Below are 19522 nucleotides of genomic sequence, written 5' to 3'. Positions count from 1 at the left end.
TCGGCAACATGAATAGTATATTAATTTTGATCTCTCAAACACTTGATCCAAATGAATATTTTTGTGAAGATAAGTAAGAATCCTGTTTGCTAAAAATTTTTAAAAAGGGGCAAGGGTTCACCAAAAGAATTCCCCTGTCTACAAGGAAATACAGTGTGCCCAGCCTGGAAATTACGTGAACATTGAGTCAGAAGAGGAGAAGAGACTGGCTTTTATAGACAAACCATTTACTTATGTAAAAAAAACACTTACCTACTTCGTATCTTCTGCTTCACTAAAACTAGACCTACTGTGCTAGACCTCTGCTAACACAGTACTACTATGCTATAATTCATTCATAGGTTACAGATCAAGTCACAGGGTGTTGGTTGATGTCAGCAGTAAAATGTCTCGGGACCTGATGCGTTTCACCTTAAAGAGCTTCCTCAGGGGATTGACCAAAATTGGTGTCTGGTCATGATTACCCACAGAAAACAGTAACAGCAAATTATAGTACCCAGGATTCCTAATGGTAAAAAGTCTGACTGGACGATTTATATATTTTGTGAAATGGCTTTTTTAGTCAGTTGTAAGCAAGTCTAGGTTAGGGATGATTGTAAATGTTTCAAGAGTTTACGAATAAAACACTCATAATGGGAGATTCCTGATGTATATGCGTTTTCTCCAATTTCATGTTACTGAGTCTGGTTTATACTTTGTTAGATTATACCCATATTATTGAGTCTCGCTTGTGTTCTTTTATGAACGCTTGTATAAATTGTACAATATTCCAAACTAAATATGCCATGTTATTTCCGGGGGAGGGCACGTAATATTGGGGTATAGTGGTAAGGACGAAAAAAAGTTTTTTTTTTACATAAGTTAAGTTACATATGTTTTGCTTATAAAAGCCTGTCTTTTCTCCTCTTCTGACTCAATGTTCAAAAAAAAAAAAGCTTGAACTCCTGGTTCAAGAGTGAGATGGGATGGTAGCTAGGGGACAGAGCAGGATCCTTCCTTCAAAAAAAAAAAAAAAAAAACTTTGATCTGGGCCCAGAGCAAGTCAACTAAAAGGTGGTGCCAAAGCAAATAGAGAAGAAGACTGAGGGTGAAATTGAGAAATTAAAACAAAAAGAAAAGCTGCTAGATTGGAAAAGAAAATTTTATAGTATAAATAAGTGAGGCTGTGAGAGATGGACCATTTTATCTGTCTTGTTCCAGCTTTACAGCTTCCTGTATGACCTTGTTACTTAACTGACAATGAATCAACTGTATGTGGATACTGATTCACAGTCCAATGAGCAGTCTGGCGTAGGACATGACTTTGAAGATTGTCAGAGGTGTGTGACTTCCAGTGATCATAGACAAGAATAACAAAGCCTTTAGCAAGTAAAACCATATATATAAAGTTAAGAGTATTGTTTTTAAAGTGTATGTAAACCAGGTTGCTGAAAGTATTGTGTTACATCTGTTTGATAAAAAAAAAAATCAGAAATCTAGTGAGTTCTTAACTTACTCTTCTTTCTACTGAGTTTTATCAGATAGCTTGGTTGCCATGTTCTACAAAACACTTATCCATATAATATGAATAATATGGCTCAGTTTTAAACATTTATCAAATGCAGGCGCACAGGAGTTTTTTCAGTCTCAGCAGCCCTGGGGGGATGTACAGCTCAGCGTTTTTTTGCCAGAAGATAGCGGTCCGGTATGTTGCATGCATGTTTTATTGCAGTAGGGACCTTGTTTGTCCCTTTCTGCAAGAAACACCTGCCTGTTTGCAAATTTTTCAAAGCTAAACCTAAATTCCGCTATTTCACTTGAAATAACAGACCAGTTTGCTAGCCAAAGGTGCATGTGCTCTGCAATCTATGAGATTAGCAAGGCTTGAAAAGCATTTGCTGCTAGTCTAGCCAGGATTAATGGGACAGGATGGCTGCCCACTAGCACCACTTCGGAGATTTGGGCTTACATGGTCTTACATGAAATTTATCATGTCATAGTGATGTGTAACATGTCAGCATGTGAGTTAAAGCCCATCATCTTATCCTGTTATTGTGCAATATTTGACCAAACTAAAATCGAACTTGACTGAATGTCTATTATACCAATGTAGCAAATTAACAATACCAATGTACCAAATTGTGGTAACCACTTCAAATTCCAAGGTAGAATCCTTTACAAGTGTGAAATCCAGGTTTTATCTGCTTTCCAGTGCAGTTATTTATTTGCCTACCTCTTTGTGGTACCTCCAGGTCTTTCCCTGACACCCTGTTTTTTTCCCTACGTACATCTATGATTTCCCATAAGTATTGTTCCTTTTTGTAGGGATGTTGACCATACTCTTTGCAACAAATCAGAACAGTTTGACCATACACACACTATAGTTAAGCTTAATTTATCAGGGGAGCAAGTCAAAAGGTTTTTTACGCCAAGCACAAATCATAATAAATACAGATGACAGTTATTTTCAAGTCACCCCATCAGTTGGGGTCATGCTTTAGACTAAATTGTTGCATCGAGTATCTGTCTGTATTTACCGCCTCCTTTGACGAGGCTATAAATTATTTAGCCATGATAAAGCCTGTATCATGCCTTTTGCAACTAAATGACTGGCATCAAATTAAAACTGCCCCCAAGCTAGCAAGACTGCAGATTTCTGTGCTATTGCTGTCTGTTTACTTTGCTGGCACTGACCAAAAAAAAAAAAAAAACAGAACAAATTGATTAAATTCACTGAACAGCAATGTGTTGTTCTCACTCATGCTGCAGTGTGCTTGAGCTAATAGCAGCAGACATTGAAAGTACTTTTCCAGAATATTGCAGACTGATAACTGCAGACCCTGAGATGAGGATTTTTTTTGCTGCCACATCCATAACTCACAATGCCAAAGCCTTATTCATTGTGTAAACAGAATTCATATTAAAGGCCTTTTAGTGGTCAAAGTGGCCCAAGCTCATCATAAACTAAAATGGTATATTTTTGCCACTGCTCAGTTGTTGGGCTGCTAAGGTCCATACCTGTCCTAAATTTTAGGTCCATGCTCCATCACTGTGTTAAACAGGACCTGGGGCAAACCGCCGCAGATTCAGTTTGGCAGTTACTTTCCCCAGTCTTGCAAAGATTAAGAAGCTATGGTAAGGAAGACGTTCTGTGCTTACAAAAACAGAAAAATCTTTCAAACCCGGAAAAACGAATTCAATCCCTTTGACTGGAGTTTTTTGAAAACAAAATGCCCTATCTAATTTTAGCAGTGAAAAACAGAAAAATCTTTCAAACCCGGAAAAACGAATTCAATCCCTTTGACTGGAGTTTTTTGAAAACAAAATGCCCTATCTAATTTTAGCAGTGGGTGTCATTTATCTTGACAATGATGGTATGAGTAATTTACCTACCTAAAAGTGTTTTTAAAGACATATAAGACTTATTATTTGGTACATTTTAAATTATTACAGTGACAGCCCCAGTCTACGAAGCTTGCAAGTTTGCGAAGAAACCTTATGCAGTGTTTAGGATTGAAATTTTTTAAGCCAGTTGGTAAGAAATTTTAGGCGAGTGGCAACCCCTGTATTGTGACCCAATTTTTCAGTAACCACCCAAAAACAGCCACATGGTCACCAGGGTGGTGCGCCCAGCTAAAATGGCTGAACACTGTTACCGTGTTTCCCCGATGATAAGGCATCCCCATCAAAAAAGCCACCCCCCGATTTTTGCTAAAACAAATAAAATAAAGCACCCCCTGCAAATAAGACATCCTCCGATACCTGATACTGTGTGCCTCTGTGTGACTCCTCGATGCTGGCTGCAGTGCTCCCCCTGAAAATAAGACCTAGGGCATATTTTGGCATTTCAAAAAATATAAGACAGTGCCTTATCATAGGGGAAACAGGGTATGTGATCACAACGATTGACAGTCATGATGATCATAGGATCAGAAACCATTCTGATCGATTCCAGTACATTGGTTCAAGCCGGCAGCTTACACTAACATCACAGTCACTGGATTAGGAGCAAGCACAGACGCACACTTTCCAAAACACTATGTAGACAAACATTTTCTTGTCGAAGACAACTAGGAAATGTAGAAAATGGGGTTGTCAATGTGCTGAAATGAAAACCTTTCTATCGGCTTTGATTTGAGGACCTATTGAGAAACCTCATCTCCTTTAGCTGTATAACAGCATTTCAATTTCTAGACTAGAAAAAAAAATTGAACAAGAATATTAATTTCTATGCATTATACTAACTTTGTTGTAATGTTGCATTTGTTGATTACAGAGAAGATTAAAATTCTTAGGTATGGGTGGTGTGTTGGGCCTTAAGCCTTATATACACCATGTATTTCTCATTACCGGATATAAAACAGACAGGGACTAATATTTAGTGATCCAAGAATATTGGCATATTTAATTTTCCTGTACTGTATGTGTATACTGTAGGTTGGGTCATAAAACGTAGCATACTAGAGCGGTCATGCACACAAAACCATGATTTGCACTGTGCAGTAACCCATAACAAGCAATTAGATTTCTGTTTTCTTTAGTCACATCAGAGAAAGATATTTTCTAATTGACTGCTATGGGAGTTTTCATGGTTAATTGTATTTATTGTTACCATGACTGCGTTTTGGGAAATAATGACTACAGCTAACATAAATCCCCTCTATTCCCAGTTAAAATGTGGGACTGGGTTGGGGAGAGATTTAAAAGACTAGGCTGGTGATATCTCATGTAAGGCATATAGGAAAGAGGCAATGATCAGATAATCACACAGGATTTGAGTTTTTATTTCGGGTGGCTGGCTATGAAGAACACATTTTTTTTTTATCTGATGGAATATTCTGTGTTGCAAGTAATAACCCCCACCACTCCATCTTATATCTTCAGTTTAATTTCCTGCAGAAGTCTTCAGGTGCATGCAAACGAAGGTGACTGCATGATTGGCAGACATCTTGTTAGCGGTGTACTGTGATCCCAGCTCTGGCCTCATTTATCTGAGCTGTGTGAGGTGTAATAAGTGTTAGGGTTGGCCACATGCAATGCCTTGATTGAATTTATCACTCCGGGAAACAAAGAAGAAAAATTCTGCTGTCATTTTCACAGATAAATGAACGGAGCATTAATCTGCTTTAATACGGATTGAGACTGCTCCATTTTTTTAAATTTTTCTTTGCAGCTCGGTGGCTGGATTTGTGCAGTAATTGATTCAGTAATACCTTCATTAAATCAAATGCTGTGCTCTGGGAATGCTATCGCTGCTCTTCACATGTTTATATTTACCTAATTGCAACATTTTTTTTTTACTGGACATATCTTGTGTTTTATAGTGATGTTTAGACGGCATATTTGGAAGCCTTCCAAATTTTAGGTGCATTATTACCTGCCATAATTGTTTGGTATTACCGCACCTTAAATTGTGAGAGCATTGTGCTAACATGTAGAGTGTACCAATCATTTGTTCCTTTTTGCAGGTGCTAGCTATGGTGTAGCATTGGCTTCTGATTTGCTCTTTATTGTTTCTAATAATGTCACCGGCTGCAGTTTGTGCTAGAAGTAAATATGGCCCAAACATTTCTGAACACAATGGTATTCACATACTTGTGTGTGATAAATTCACCTCTTTTAGGGCTATGGTTACCATATATCTGTTTATTGAACACTCTTTTCATTGGCCTGTGTTAGCCTATTTATTATATGTTTTTAGGTAACCTGCTTTATTATACCATTTATTTGTCTATACAATCACTGGTTTTGTCACTTGTCCTTCAAACTTATTTATTGTAGAAGTTGTCCCTTTTAAAAGAATTCTCTTTTGTATATCCATCATTGTATGCTTTATGAATTTCCTCAGTTATGTTCGTTGCTCAATTATTTATATAGTATAAGAAGAGACACTGAATAAATCACTTTTCTCTTTATTGATGATGATTATACATTTTCTCATTTGAGGCTAATAGTTTTTCAATTCCCTACCAATGTCTTTGCTTTATTTCTCAGCTAATTGATGTCATTCATTTAAAATTTTCTTTAACTTATGCTTTGTCTACTTATTGATATATCTTTCAGTTCTACATCAGTGTCTTCTAGTCAAATACTTGTTGCTATCTTGAAGGTGTTTTTTTTTTTTATCTTGTCTAATCTGTAATTGTCACCTTCCATAGGCAACATTGCCTTTCTTATGCTGGATAGTAGTATACACATTTGATTGACGACAAACATATTTATTCAAAAGTGTACAAGCCTATCACAGATTAGAGTAACCTTTAACTTAAATGTATTTTGCTTTACCTGGACCTGATACTTTCGCATTATCAGTTGCTTGAATTTTGTGTATCCTTTTTAGATTTGTGTAGTATTCCAGCATGAAATTTGCCTTTATTCAGGAGCTTCCTGTAATAAAGACCAGTCACTTTTGTTCTCCCTCTTTGTACAGGGTGACTGGTCTTGTATGTGTCCCCTGCAGTATTTGGTAGACATTTTGTAATGGTTGGATCTGCTGGATCTTTTATAAAGCAGAAATATAAATCCCTACTGTACTCACCTGTCCCCTTTCCGTCACAGGGCTCCGCTACCCTCCTCCGTCTTTTCTTTCTTGTGATCTCCGGCCATCTTGATTGGCCAGGCTGGGATAATGTAACTCAGGAGCGCTGAAGTTCATTCATTTGTGGCAATCGCATGCAAACTCGGCATTGCCAGATATCCTGACAGCCAACTCTAGGCTGCACATATGCTGCTAGGCACGGAGTGCCATTCAGCCAGGTAAGAATACTTAGACATTGCCTGTCCTTTTTTGCAATAAAGTCATTCCTGTTCAAAAATCAGTAGAACTTTATTTGCACTTTAAAGCTCTCTCCTCTGAACAGGTTATGTGTAGCACAATGATGATGATGTTGCTGCTACTTTAACTAAAGTAATAAAACCAGTCCACAAAGTGGTAGATGTACACGAACTGGAATTATATCCTTTGTGAGTGAATGAAAGGTATAAAGTCAAAACCCTGAGCACTGACAGTGAACTTCCACTTTCAAGGGTAAATATAGGTATGAAATGTTTTACTCTCTTCATTTCCTTGATCAAATTTGTAGAAAAATATACAATAATGATGAATAAACATTTTTTTTATACTGTCCATGCAGTGTTTATTGGAGAGTAGTTGCCTTGGAGAGCAGCCACCATTACACCCATCACAGGCATTGCAGGGGTTCAAACTTTTAGTGAGGGATGGACTGTAGTTTTAGGGGTCTTTTCAAAGTTTTTGTAGATCGGCTGTAACTTTTCCTTAGCTACAGGGACTTCACAAAGTTGAAAGGGTAAATAAATAATATACTGCTTTTCTATGGTCCTTTTATGTGGGTCCCTTAGCTAACACTGCTTTTCTTTCTGCTCCATTTGTAATGTATTCACCCATTTGTAGATTCTTTAAAATTCTGTGTCTTCTTGCAAAGCGGAGTATTAAGGAGCTGTGAACCATATAACATAAATGACTTGTTAACGTTATTAACAAGGTAAAAAACAATGTACATGCAACCAATTATACTTCTATTTGTGCAGCTGATTGAGTTTAATTAGGTGACACTTTGGAAAAAGACAGCGGTAAACAGATATAAAGGTGATAAAATGCTAAGAACTGATGAAAGAGCATTTAATAGTTGAAGAGGCCCCAGCATGCTCTTGCTGAAATAAACATAAACGATCTTGCTCTCCCCAAATGCCTTTTAGCTACATTTACCTTTACCAGGATGATAATCACCCCCCTCTCTGAAGTATTCTCCCCTCTGATTTTCCTTTGTCAAAGCAGCCATTACTGTTGGCTGAATTGCAAAGGGTAAGAGTGGTACAATACTTAAACCTTTACCCTGTTACTCTCATTAGCATATATCTTCACAGAGCTGATCACATGACTCCACCCAACTCCTCCTCCTCTCTGAGCGCAGTGCTGATCACATGACTATGCCCTCCTCCTTTTAGCTCATTTCTGAACACATGACTGTACCCAACTCCTCCTCCTCTCTGAGCGCAGTGCTGATCACATGACTATGCCCTCCTCCTTTTAGCTCATTTCTGAACACATGACCACCCAACTACTCCTCTCCGAGCGCAGTGCTATTTACTTGATCCTGCCAACCTACTCCCTACTTTCCTTTAGTCAGCAGAGGGCTTGTTCATACAGACGGTCTTGAGGCTGCAGTAAACAGTGTGGTGGGTTGAGCTCCATCACTCAACTATCCCAGAATACATTTTTCTCTACTTTCTATCCTAAATTTGATAGCTATTCACCTGGATGTAGGTGGTTACATGCCAGAACAGGCAAGTAAGCAGAGAGACTAAAGGTCCACTTTAAACATTAGAATCTCATCAGATGTCATTCTTGATACTTTAGAACCTGAATGTATATTGAATGTAGAAAATGGACATTTCCATTTTCAGCTGAACTCAAAGCACCAAAAAATTTAAATATGTTCATCATAAACCAAAAAGCATATTAATCCACTTTGTGTGCATCAAATGTCCTTGCAATCTCAAACAATATCTTGGTGCACTGTCACTTATCACTGTGATGGGAAGCAAGGCTGGCCACACTTCACTTGGATAAAGGACAACAGTGACCAGTCTTAAAAGCAGCTCCTGCATTTTTGCATCTGTGCTTTTCTGCTGGTTTACTGCCCAGATGTGAAAGAAATACCCAAAGCACCAGCATTCAAGGAAGAACACCAACGCTTTTTGTATTAAGACAATATTTGCATAGTTCATAGTTCAGCTTTAAAATATCTGTCTTGATTAAAAGCTTGGAAGTAGTTTATTTCAAGGCTGTCTACTGCTGCTTTGAAAGAATTGAGATTTCCTATAATTGTGCAGTCTGTATGTAATGTAGAAATAAGAGATGCATTAGGCAGGACTAGTAAAACTAAGGCACTGCAGTACCTGTAGTCCGTTATTAGGTTAGACTGGATATTTGAATCCAATGGCAGAAATTTTAACAAATTTTAACAAGTAAGAAAAAAGTTTTTGGTTCTGTATAACCACTGCTCTCTTTTTAAAAGATTGTTCTGCTAAAACAGTTTAAAGTAAAACACCTTCCTGTATGGTAACTTTGCTTTAGAAAGTGTAAAATATGACCAATAGACCACAAAACCACAAAATGTGTTTTTCATTTAAATCAGAATTTGTTGCCTGTCCCTTTCTGCAATGAAGCGCAGTCTGGTTGCAAACTTTTAAAGATGAACTTTAATTCCACTAACACATGATACATTTAGGGTTTATTTTAAGGTAAGTGTGTATTATAATTTACCTATCGTCATTAAATATGTTGTTGAAGTGACAAATTAATAATTTTTTTTTTGTAAAAGCTTCCTGCTTCCAGGAATTGGTAATGCCATAATCTTTCTTGGTGTTGAACTTTTGCCCCACTGATGCTGGTCTAACAAATTCTGGTTGGCATTTATTCTTATTGACACTAAAGTATTTTTACACTTTCACAAAAATAAAAAAAACAAAGGAAAATTTTGGTAATGTTAATCAGAGGAGAAATGGAAAACACAGAAATTTTGTACATTCTATTCTGATTGTGATTTTCATGACTTCTGACATCTTGAAGCTGCTAATAATTGATTGGCAGGATTCTTTCAGTGCGGCTGTCAAGATGTTCTGGATTCCGAATTCTGTAAGCAGCAGCAGAATGGGCATTTGCTTTAGAGATTCCAGACATCAGAAGAATATAGCTAATTCTTTAAATTATACCTCCAGTTAACTCAATAGGCAGATTTTTTAGTGCACTTTGGATCCAGACCAGTTTCTGAGATGACATTTATTTTCAAATTCTAAATAAAACACTTTAGCACTTTTTTAGATTTAACTTTTTTTTTCCTAAATAATTGAACAACTCAAACCCAATATCTCAAACCTGCAGGGGAAATGCTAGATATATGTTTGGCGAAAATAAAAAAAAAAAAGAGGTTAGCTTGTGGCAGGTGATATATCTCTCCAAGTCAGGCCTCAGCAGGGAGTGATGATTAATGACATGTTGAAACTCTTGCAAACAACACAATTTAATTTTTTTCTCTTCACATTATTAAGGTTTTTCTCCCCAGTCAGATTGGATTAGTGGCCTTCTCCATTAATCCCTCTTTTAGAGATCATGGGAATAGCACATTTTTCCACTGGGCTGACTTTTCAGTCAAAATAATTAGCTGAACTCTGTTCAAAAAAACTTTTATTTAAATATATGTCTAAATGATCACAAAAGTAGCAGAGAAGAGCTGTGGAAGGGACCAAGCAGACCACCCACTACAGACTGCCAGAGGAGCCTGGAGAAGGTACAAGACTAGAAACCTTTCATAAAAAGAAAGTAGTAGTAGTAGTCTTTGTAGAGGAACTTGCTGTAATAAAGGCAAAGTTTCACTTCAATTTACTGTGCAGGTCTAGAATAAATACCAGAAGCACACCTCACCTGGATTTAACATCTATCCCTTCTTTAACATTAAGGCTGCCAATTTCTGCAAGATACAGATTTTTATGCTATCCTTTATGCTTTTAAACTTTTACTTTTAAAGCCGAATTACCTGTTCCTTCTGCAACACATTTACCGGTCTGTTCACAATCATCTGGTGAATGTATACAGAGCAGTGAATGTTTAGTATACATTCAGTAGAAGGTAGCGATTGGGTGTTGGAAATTATACGCTTCAAGGCCCATGTGCAAGACATGCCCCATTCTGGCCTATTGGTTCAAGATGGCAAAAGTCCTAAACCTGGAAGTAGACCAGGCGAAGATGTCAGTGCCCTCATAAGGACATGGTGAATTTAGTTTTGCTTTAATTGTTTATTTAGAATTCTCTGTTAGCACAGCCAGTTCAATGGCCTCACTTTTCCTGTAGTAAAAACTTCCAGTTTGCCAAGTGAAAAATGAAGGAGCAACAGATAAAACATTCAAAGATATAAAACCTTGATTAGCTTAACCACCCTAGAGGTAACCCCGAGTGTGACTCAGGGTAGGAAAAAGTTGCTAAAAGCGGTAACCCTGAGTCACATTTGGGGTAGGTAATCCTATGGGAGGTAATAGTAAATAGAGTGCTTACCTGATCCGCCGGCATCCATCGCCGCGATCTCCGTCTTCTCTCTTCTTCCGGCCGGCTTCTGCATCCAATGAGTGACCGGGAAGTTCCCGGTGACGTCGGTGTGTGTGTACGGCGGGGCGAGGCGGGAGATTCAAAAATCCATTTGTATTGCATTCAATACAAAATAACTGTATTGAATGCAATACATTGGGATTTATATGTGTTAAAGCAGTACATTGTTTTCAAGAACATTTATTTTACAGTATATATATTAGTATGAGTATAATATGTATTTTTAATTATTTTTTTTTTTTTAAATATATAGATTTTTTAATTTATTCAATTTATTATTTTTACATGATTTTGTGTTTCAAACTTTATTATACTCATACTATTATATTATACTGTAAAATAAATTTTCATGAAAAACAATGTACCGCTTTTAGACATATAAAACCGGAAAGAGATGAACCGCTAGGGAGGTTAAAGTACTGACAATTTTGCTCTCAGTTTGGGAGATGGATTTTAAGGGGTGTTTAGCTTACAAATTCTTTTAGATTGACAGCAAAAATAACAGGACAAATGGGGTAAAAGGCAGTTTTTTGTTTTTTTAGATGCTAGCAATATAAATAATTTTAAAGAATCAACATTAGCAGTACTGATGGCTAAAGAATCATTAAAACTATAGAGAAAGCACTAAGAGTAAAGTCTTGCACAATTGTACGTATCTATGGAAACACAAATACAGGTTCTGATTTTGGACTGTGGGCCCCCGTTCCCCATTTCCTCTCATAAACTATTGTAGACTCTAAAGATGCATTAATCCACTGGGGAAATTGAAAACTAAAAGCATCCTGCTCTCAGGGTGACCTGTCTTTAAACTTTTATTAGCTCAGTCTTATTCTGCCAGAATTCAGAGTGGGCAAATTTAGGGCTTAATTTGGAAAAAAAAAATGAAGAAAAAATTGGAAAAGAAAACTAAGCTACAAAAAATTAGGGCGGATGAGAGTTAATCCTGCTTGGAGTAAGCTTCTCCTGCAAGAATGATTGGGTTAGATAAATGCAAAGCCATCACTGCTGACTTTTCAAAATATTTAACACCTTGTTATTTCAGTAATGTCTCTGTAATGCCACTTTAGAGTTTGAGTATATTTTCGATAGAGTTTGATTTATACAATCTGTGACATTTTACAAAATAGATTTTAATCTGTTGAGATAGGACATTATTGAATTTTAGTTCTTTTTTCAGTTTGTCTCTTATGTTAACTTTTTTCAGTTTTACTTTTTTATTTATACAGGGTTTCATTTTTTCAAACAGGGTATTTTCTGAATGCAGTTAGTGACACATTTTTGTGTATACAGGTATTCCCTGGGTTACATACGAGATAGGGACTGTAGGTTTGTTTTTCTTATGTTGAATTTGTATGTAAGTCGGAACAGGTACATTATTTTAATAAATGCAATTAGGACAGATGTTCGTTGCAACATATTATTTGGCAATGTGGTGTCAGTTACTGTATAAAATCCTCACTGTGAGCTAATCACAAACAAAGCAAAAAAAATAAATAAATAAACTTTATGGAACCTAGACATTCATTAACTCCTGGAGCAAGCTGTGCTTTGATATGCTAAAAGGAACAACTGCAGAGTTGGTCTTTGTCAATAACCCCCCTAGCAGTAATCCTAAGTGTGTCTCGGGGTGGATTTTCCATGCAAAAAGCGGTAATCCTGAGTCGCGGTCGGGGTCACTTTAAACTTTAAAAAAAAATCCACTTACCTTGTTTCGTCGGCGTCCCCCGGCCTCCTGCTTGTACCTGCAGGTCCTGGGCACTTGTCCTCCTCCTCCGATCTTCAGCTGGGAACTGCAGAGATGATCTCCGGGATTTCCCGGTGACGCTGTTGCATGCGTCGGTGCGAGAGGATCGGCAGGAAATTCTAAAATTTTTTAATTGGATTCACTACAAAATAGCTGTTTTGAGTTTATTATATATATATTTATATATATATATATATATAATATATATATATATATATATATATATATATATATATATATATATATTTATATAAATAAATTGTAATAGATTACAAACTTCTGCCCTGCCTGGCCATTCAATTTACTAGGTTTTTTTTTTATTACCTTTGCAGTCTGTTGATCTTTGTTCAATAATAGTGGAATAATTTATGTATTGTATTTCTATCTTTTCCCCCTAGGTACATTCACCTGGGCCCAAACTTCTAATAGAATGGTTTTAGTTTTTCTGTTCCTTTATGCAGGAGTTTTTGGTGGAGTTATGCAGAATATACATACTGACCCTTTTAGCCCCTTCCAGCCTGAATGTCTTTTGAGGAAAATATATACCTTTTTTACATTGAGACCAGCAAGTCAACTTGAATAAGAGTAACATGGCACAAGATAGAATAGGTAGATGGTATGCATCAGGCCATGCATAACCTACTTTAGAAATCACTGATTTTAGCAACATGCTATTTTTGTGGGCCATATTTTTGAGGTTTGAGCTATAAAGTCATTTTAAACTGTGCCATGAAATTAATCCCCCATATGTATGATGATCATATTCTGGCCAAGCCCCTTAAAACGGAACTAAAAATAAAAAAATCACACTTGCCTTTAATCCCACAGATCCGTTGATTCACCCGGAAGTTTCCTCAATCCAGGCTCATGTCGTCCCGTCCTCCATTGGCCAAGCATGGAGGAAGCACCGAGTGCTGTCATCTTTTTTGGTCTTCTTCCTTCCTGGTACGTCACCCAATCTTGCACTGCACAGGTGTGAGATCGGGTAACATATATGGAAAAAAAATGCAGATCTCACTACCCATGCATGTTTTCTTCTATGAAAGAAAAGACTTCTTCAGTGCATGCCCGAGAACAGGCAGGCACTGAAGGAGCAGCCAGGATGCGTGACGTTGGTGTCCCAGGAGGCCCTGCGCATCCATTCTATCTGTATCACTGCATCGATCAAGACAAAAAGGGCAGGTGCTACACTTTTTTTTAAAAAGGTTGTTGCTTTCAAAAGAAAAAAGAAGGCAATTTTTACTTTATATAAAGCAGTTGTTTATCCTTTTATGTAAAGTAAAAATTTAAAGTTTAGGTCCGCTTTAACCAAATCTGCATGTATTGTGATGGGAGTTAACAAAACTACCAGAAAATAAAATGTTAAAAATGCTGCAGGGAAACCAAAACATTTAGTCTGTTTCCTTTTCTTTGCCTGCAAGATAATTAGATGCTCAGCACAGTTATCTAAATAAGGTTAGCAGCTAAAAACATTATAATAAAACCTCTAACTTATTATTTTTGTCATATAGCAAAACTGGGCAATACAAGAACAATTACACAGATTTACTATGAATTTACAGCTTGACAATTAAATATTACCCTCATTTCTTAACTGTGTGTGTGTCCGAACTTTTCTCAGGTGGGTAAACAAACATTATATTGCAATCCGATTGTCATACATTGTATGACAATCGGATTACAATTGAAAGAATATACTCAACCGGTCCCCGCAGCTCCTCCAGACACGTCTGTCCTCTTCTGTCTTCTCCCGGCGAGTGCAGTCGCGATGTCCGGGGTTTCCCGGTGACGTCGCTGCATGCGTCGGTGCCGGAGGCGGGAAATTCAAATAACTTTTTGTATTGAACTCAATACAAAGAAATCTTTAAATAATTGTATTATATATATATTATATAATCTACTGTACAATTAAATTACAATATACACTATTTTTTTTTTAAAGTTTTTTTTTATGTTTTAATAAAAAATTTTTTTATTAAACTTATAAAATTTTGGACATATTTCGGTGAGTTATGCGGTAATTAGGTGAATTTTAAGTAATTATTGAGTAATTTGGTGAATTATAGCCTACAATCTAAAATAAATTTCCATGCCAAATCATGGATTTTTCTACTTTGTCATTGATCACCACAGCCTGCATCATATACTGTAGGACTTTTTGAAACAAAATCAATGTCCCTTCTTGTCAAATGGAGACTTCACTGTGCTGGCAGGGTTTTTCACTACTTCTCCTTCCCCAACACCACCCACCTCTCTGTTCTCTGCCTCTCACTTGGTATTATAGGAAGACACCTACAGGGACAGCATTGCATTTCTCCCTGTGATTCAATCAAATAATAGATAAGATTTCCTTTTGGACTTGACTTTCCTTGGACCCCTCTGCAACAGCCTCACAAATCATAGCAAACTTTCTCAACTTGTAACTCATACTGTTTAGCACTCTTTAATAAATTAATTCAGAGAAATTTTGCTGTGGTGAAATACATCCTAGTACTTTTAGAGCAGAAGACAAGTTGACAGTTGTTTTATATTTGCATGAGGCACTAAATATAGCTTAAAAAAAAACATATGAGCTTATTGTGCCTATTAAAGCATAATACTGCAGCTTTTCTTCGTTTTACAGAGGTATGCTGCGGGCATAACATTGAAGTTCCTTGCCCCCCTGTCACTGACCATATATTTGAGGACAGTCTCTCCCACACTAGCTCTGACATGGCACTATATGGTAGAGAATAAACATAGGGTACCCCAAAGCCCTTCCCCATGCATTCCCAATGATACTTCCAAATAAGACCCAGTAATAGCCTCACTGAGATTATAAATTAGAATATTTTCATAATGGTGGAAGGTAGGAAGACAATTGTCTTGGCTTCAAAAAATAGAGTAGATAAGGGGATTTATATTGTATCAATCAGTTTCCTGCATTTTTGCTTTAATGCATATATACCGTATTTTGCGGCGTATAGGACGACTGGGCGTATAAGTCGACCCCCAACTGATTGGTTAGAGTGGTCTGCTAATTAATTGGCAGACCACTCTAACCAATCAGTTGGGGGTCATCTTATATGCCCAGTATTGTACTGTTCCTTCTGCCTGTCAGATCTCGCTATAGGCAGAAGGAACAGTACAGTACTGGTAATTGGAAGAGGGATACAGGAGGAGGTAACAGCCTACACTGCCCCTCGCGCGTTCCACACTCCTCCTCTGCTGGAGAGCCAATCCAGGCTTACGTTCTCCTCTGTGTGCAGCTTGCTTCCCCTTGCTTCATACACTCCGCACAGAGCGGGGACTCGGTTGCGCCGGACATATGAAGCAAGGGGAAGCAAGCTGCAGGTAAGTACCTGGCGTATAAGACGACCCCCGACTTTGGCACAGATTTTTCGGGGTTAAAAAGTCGTCTCATACTCCGCAAAATACGGTATTTAAAAGTGTATTTTTAATATATTGTATATTTTTAACCGCATTCTTGTTTACATATTAGTTGAAATACAATAATTATCCAGATACTTGCTGATGACCATTCAGATGAAATGAAAAGGCTGGTTTGTCAAGTACAATCACTGGGTTCATAGCTCTATACATCCTCATTTCTTTACTCTGACCAGTACTGAACCAATGCATCACTGAACCAAACTTTTGGTGCACCCCTTCCTGTTTTGTATTTTTTTTTTGCAATTTTTTGCCTAGGATTCTATGCGTAAGGGGCTCAGATAAATACTAAACCCTACACAAATTCTTCCCTAAATAAAAAATAGATTGGCACTAGAAATTTGTTTGATTCTGTTGAAATAAATTTATTAGTATATCTTTCTTGATATTTTTTATTATGTTGGCTGTGAAGTGAATATATACTTACCTAGACCCTATATTTACTTCCTCTACGACTAAGGAAAAATTAGAGAAAATAGTTGAGCATAACTTTTACAACACACACTAATAACAAAAGCGTAATCATAATAACAACCAAACAGAGGAATAGCAGAAAGAGGAATAGATCAGGTTATTAACAGTGCACTAAACACATTCAGAGCACAGAATAAATATAACTTTTAATGCAGTTTTATTGCCTTTTTATAACCTCTCTACCTGCTGATAGCCACCCTTACATTGCTGCGACATTGGTGAAGGCTACGTACACATGTGCAATGATTTCTTTAGAAAACAAACTATTAACGACCGATCATTGAATATTCAGGATTATTTTGAGCCATCGTATTGTGCACAATTCTGTACATGCTGAAACGATACAATCTTTTAAAGATAATCCACGAATAACGTACACACACCAGATAGAATCGTTTGAACGATGCAGGAATTGACGTGTACAGGAGAAAGTGTATTACAGAACAATCCACAATCACTGAAGGACCGCACACACAATAGATAGCGAGCGATAGTCACCCAATCCGATTTGCCAGGACGGTCATTCGTTTCCAGCAACATTCCTTATTCATCAATGTTGTTGGCCAGTCGTTCACTTTTTTTGTTAACAATTGTCGGAGGTTCGATTGTTAGTCGTTCATTTCCAACAATAATTATAGCACGTGTGTATGTGTATGCACGTGACAATGCAAACAATGCTTGGATAAGCAATAATTATCTCGTGATTTTGGGCTTTGCAACAGTGTGTTTAAAAAAAAACACTGTAGCATAGTTGTGTACATTCACCTGACTTCCATGTGAAGTAAACCCTCTGCTGTTGTGTTTTTTTTTCTTCTTTTTTTTGTATTTTTTCCTTATCTCTTGTTATATGTCTCTCAGGTAGTAGGTATCGAAGTTACATTTTACAGAATGCAAATGAGGATTTTTTTTTTGTTTAGGTTTCATGATGATGACTAAAGTACTGATAATGATATCTGTTTTCTATGTTGGGATAATAGGTTCCATCATTGTGAAAATCTTCAGTAGGCTATTTTAAATAAGATAGCTTACCTAGCCATATGGTTACTAACAATTTACTAATTGATACTTGCTGCTGAAGTAAAATCATCCAAACCAGTAAAATGAGTTGTCAGATACATAGCTAATACTTAAAAAAATAAAAATAAATAATTAGGATTCTTATGTCTTATGGCAGTCACAAGAATTTTTTTTAAACCAAATGAATATTTTTTTTCAAGCCCCAGCTCTGTAAAACTTGGCCTGGCTATATACAGATGTGCTTGAAAGTTGGTAAACTTTTTAAATGTTCTATATTTTCTATATGACTGTAACCAAAAAACATCTTCTGGTTTTCAAAGTCCTAAACTTAGATTACGAAAACCTAATTAAAAATATTAAATGTGTTCATGTATTTATTGAAAAAATGATCATGATGTGACTATTTTACCATGGAAGTAGGCACTTAAGGAGTCTTCTCATACAGCAGTAACTCTAACAGTCACTTTACTATTCCCTGGTAGAGAATCGGTTACTGCTAATGAAACACTTTAACTTGGAAGGTTCCCCACTATGGAATATTTCAGTGAATGTCAGATTCACGGTTTTATAAACAGCCCCCTAGGTGTCTTTGTGTTTTTCATCTTGACCCAAATAGACATATATTAAAATCCTAGTCGTGTGCACTGATAATAAAATTCCTCAAATGCTTGTTTCTGCTCTGACACAAACAGTGTAGGATGAGCCTACAGTTGTTAACATTGTCTTTTATTTAACACTACAGTCTTAAGGGTCTTTTTTGGATCCATTCGTATTCCATGCACAACCTCACTGTATAGAGACACTTCAAAATTACAGATGTCCTATAATGGGAGTCTTAGTTTTTTTTCCATTCTACAGACCGCATGAAAGCATGCATTATTTTTATATTCTTATGGGCCCTTTCAACTTGCTTTACAGAAAATACTGCAGTGACATTTTTTTTTCACAGTACTGCAATCTCAGAAGTCTAAATGGAAAACAATTTTGAAAATACAAAAATTGAAAAATATAAAATAAAAGTAATAATGTATTTAGGTTTAGCAAAACACAATATGTAAACAGGTCTTTACAGTATGTAGGTATATACTGTCATGTCTTTCAATATTTAGATATTCTTTATAAACAAATTACTGGGTGTAGTAGAGCTGAGGCCCATGACCTGTCTGTCACCTGCATGAGTCCTACTGTCAAGGAGTGTTCTTTAGCATTCAACTCTATGGATGTTATAAGTAACATGCAGAATGCAGACGCAGCATGGCCTAAATGCTGTATGGATATTGGTATCTGCTCTCCCTCTTTAATTTCTAATTGAAAAAGTTTTTACGTTCATAGTCTGTTTTTTCTAACCTTTTACTAATCTGCAGATTTGCAAGCAAGCATGAACCCTTGAAAAGATGTATGCATGTAATTCTTCAATATAATTTCTCTTCAACCTCCCACATCTGTTAGATGTAACCAAATATTTTGTCTAATGGATAACCGGCTGTTGTGAATACATAGGTTCTATACACTTGTCAAATTTCTGCCACTATAAACAATCTTTTGTGAATGTTTTCAGTGACACTGAAACAAATGAATGCTGTACATACAGTTCTGTTCAGTTGAATGGACAACAGAGAGTTGAGGACAGGTGGTAAGCAGTTTCAAATTACATCGGTAGTCCCCAGTTGCTTATTTAGCAATCCACCATGGTGAATCTCTCTTTACACATGCTAGAATGTCACCTGAGATGATCACAAATCTTTGTCCTGGGCGAT

This window comes from Pyxicephalus adspersus, chromosome 6, assembly GCF_032062135.1.
Source record: "Pyxicephalus adspersus chromosome 6, UCB_Pads_2.0, whole genome shotgun sequence".
NCBI classification, from domain to species: Eukaryota; Metazoa; Chordata; class Amphibia; order Anura; family Pyxicephalidae; genus Pyxicephalus; species Pyxicephalus adspersus.
This window is presented reverse-complemented; position numbering follows the sequence as displayed.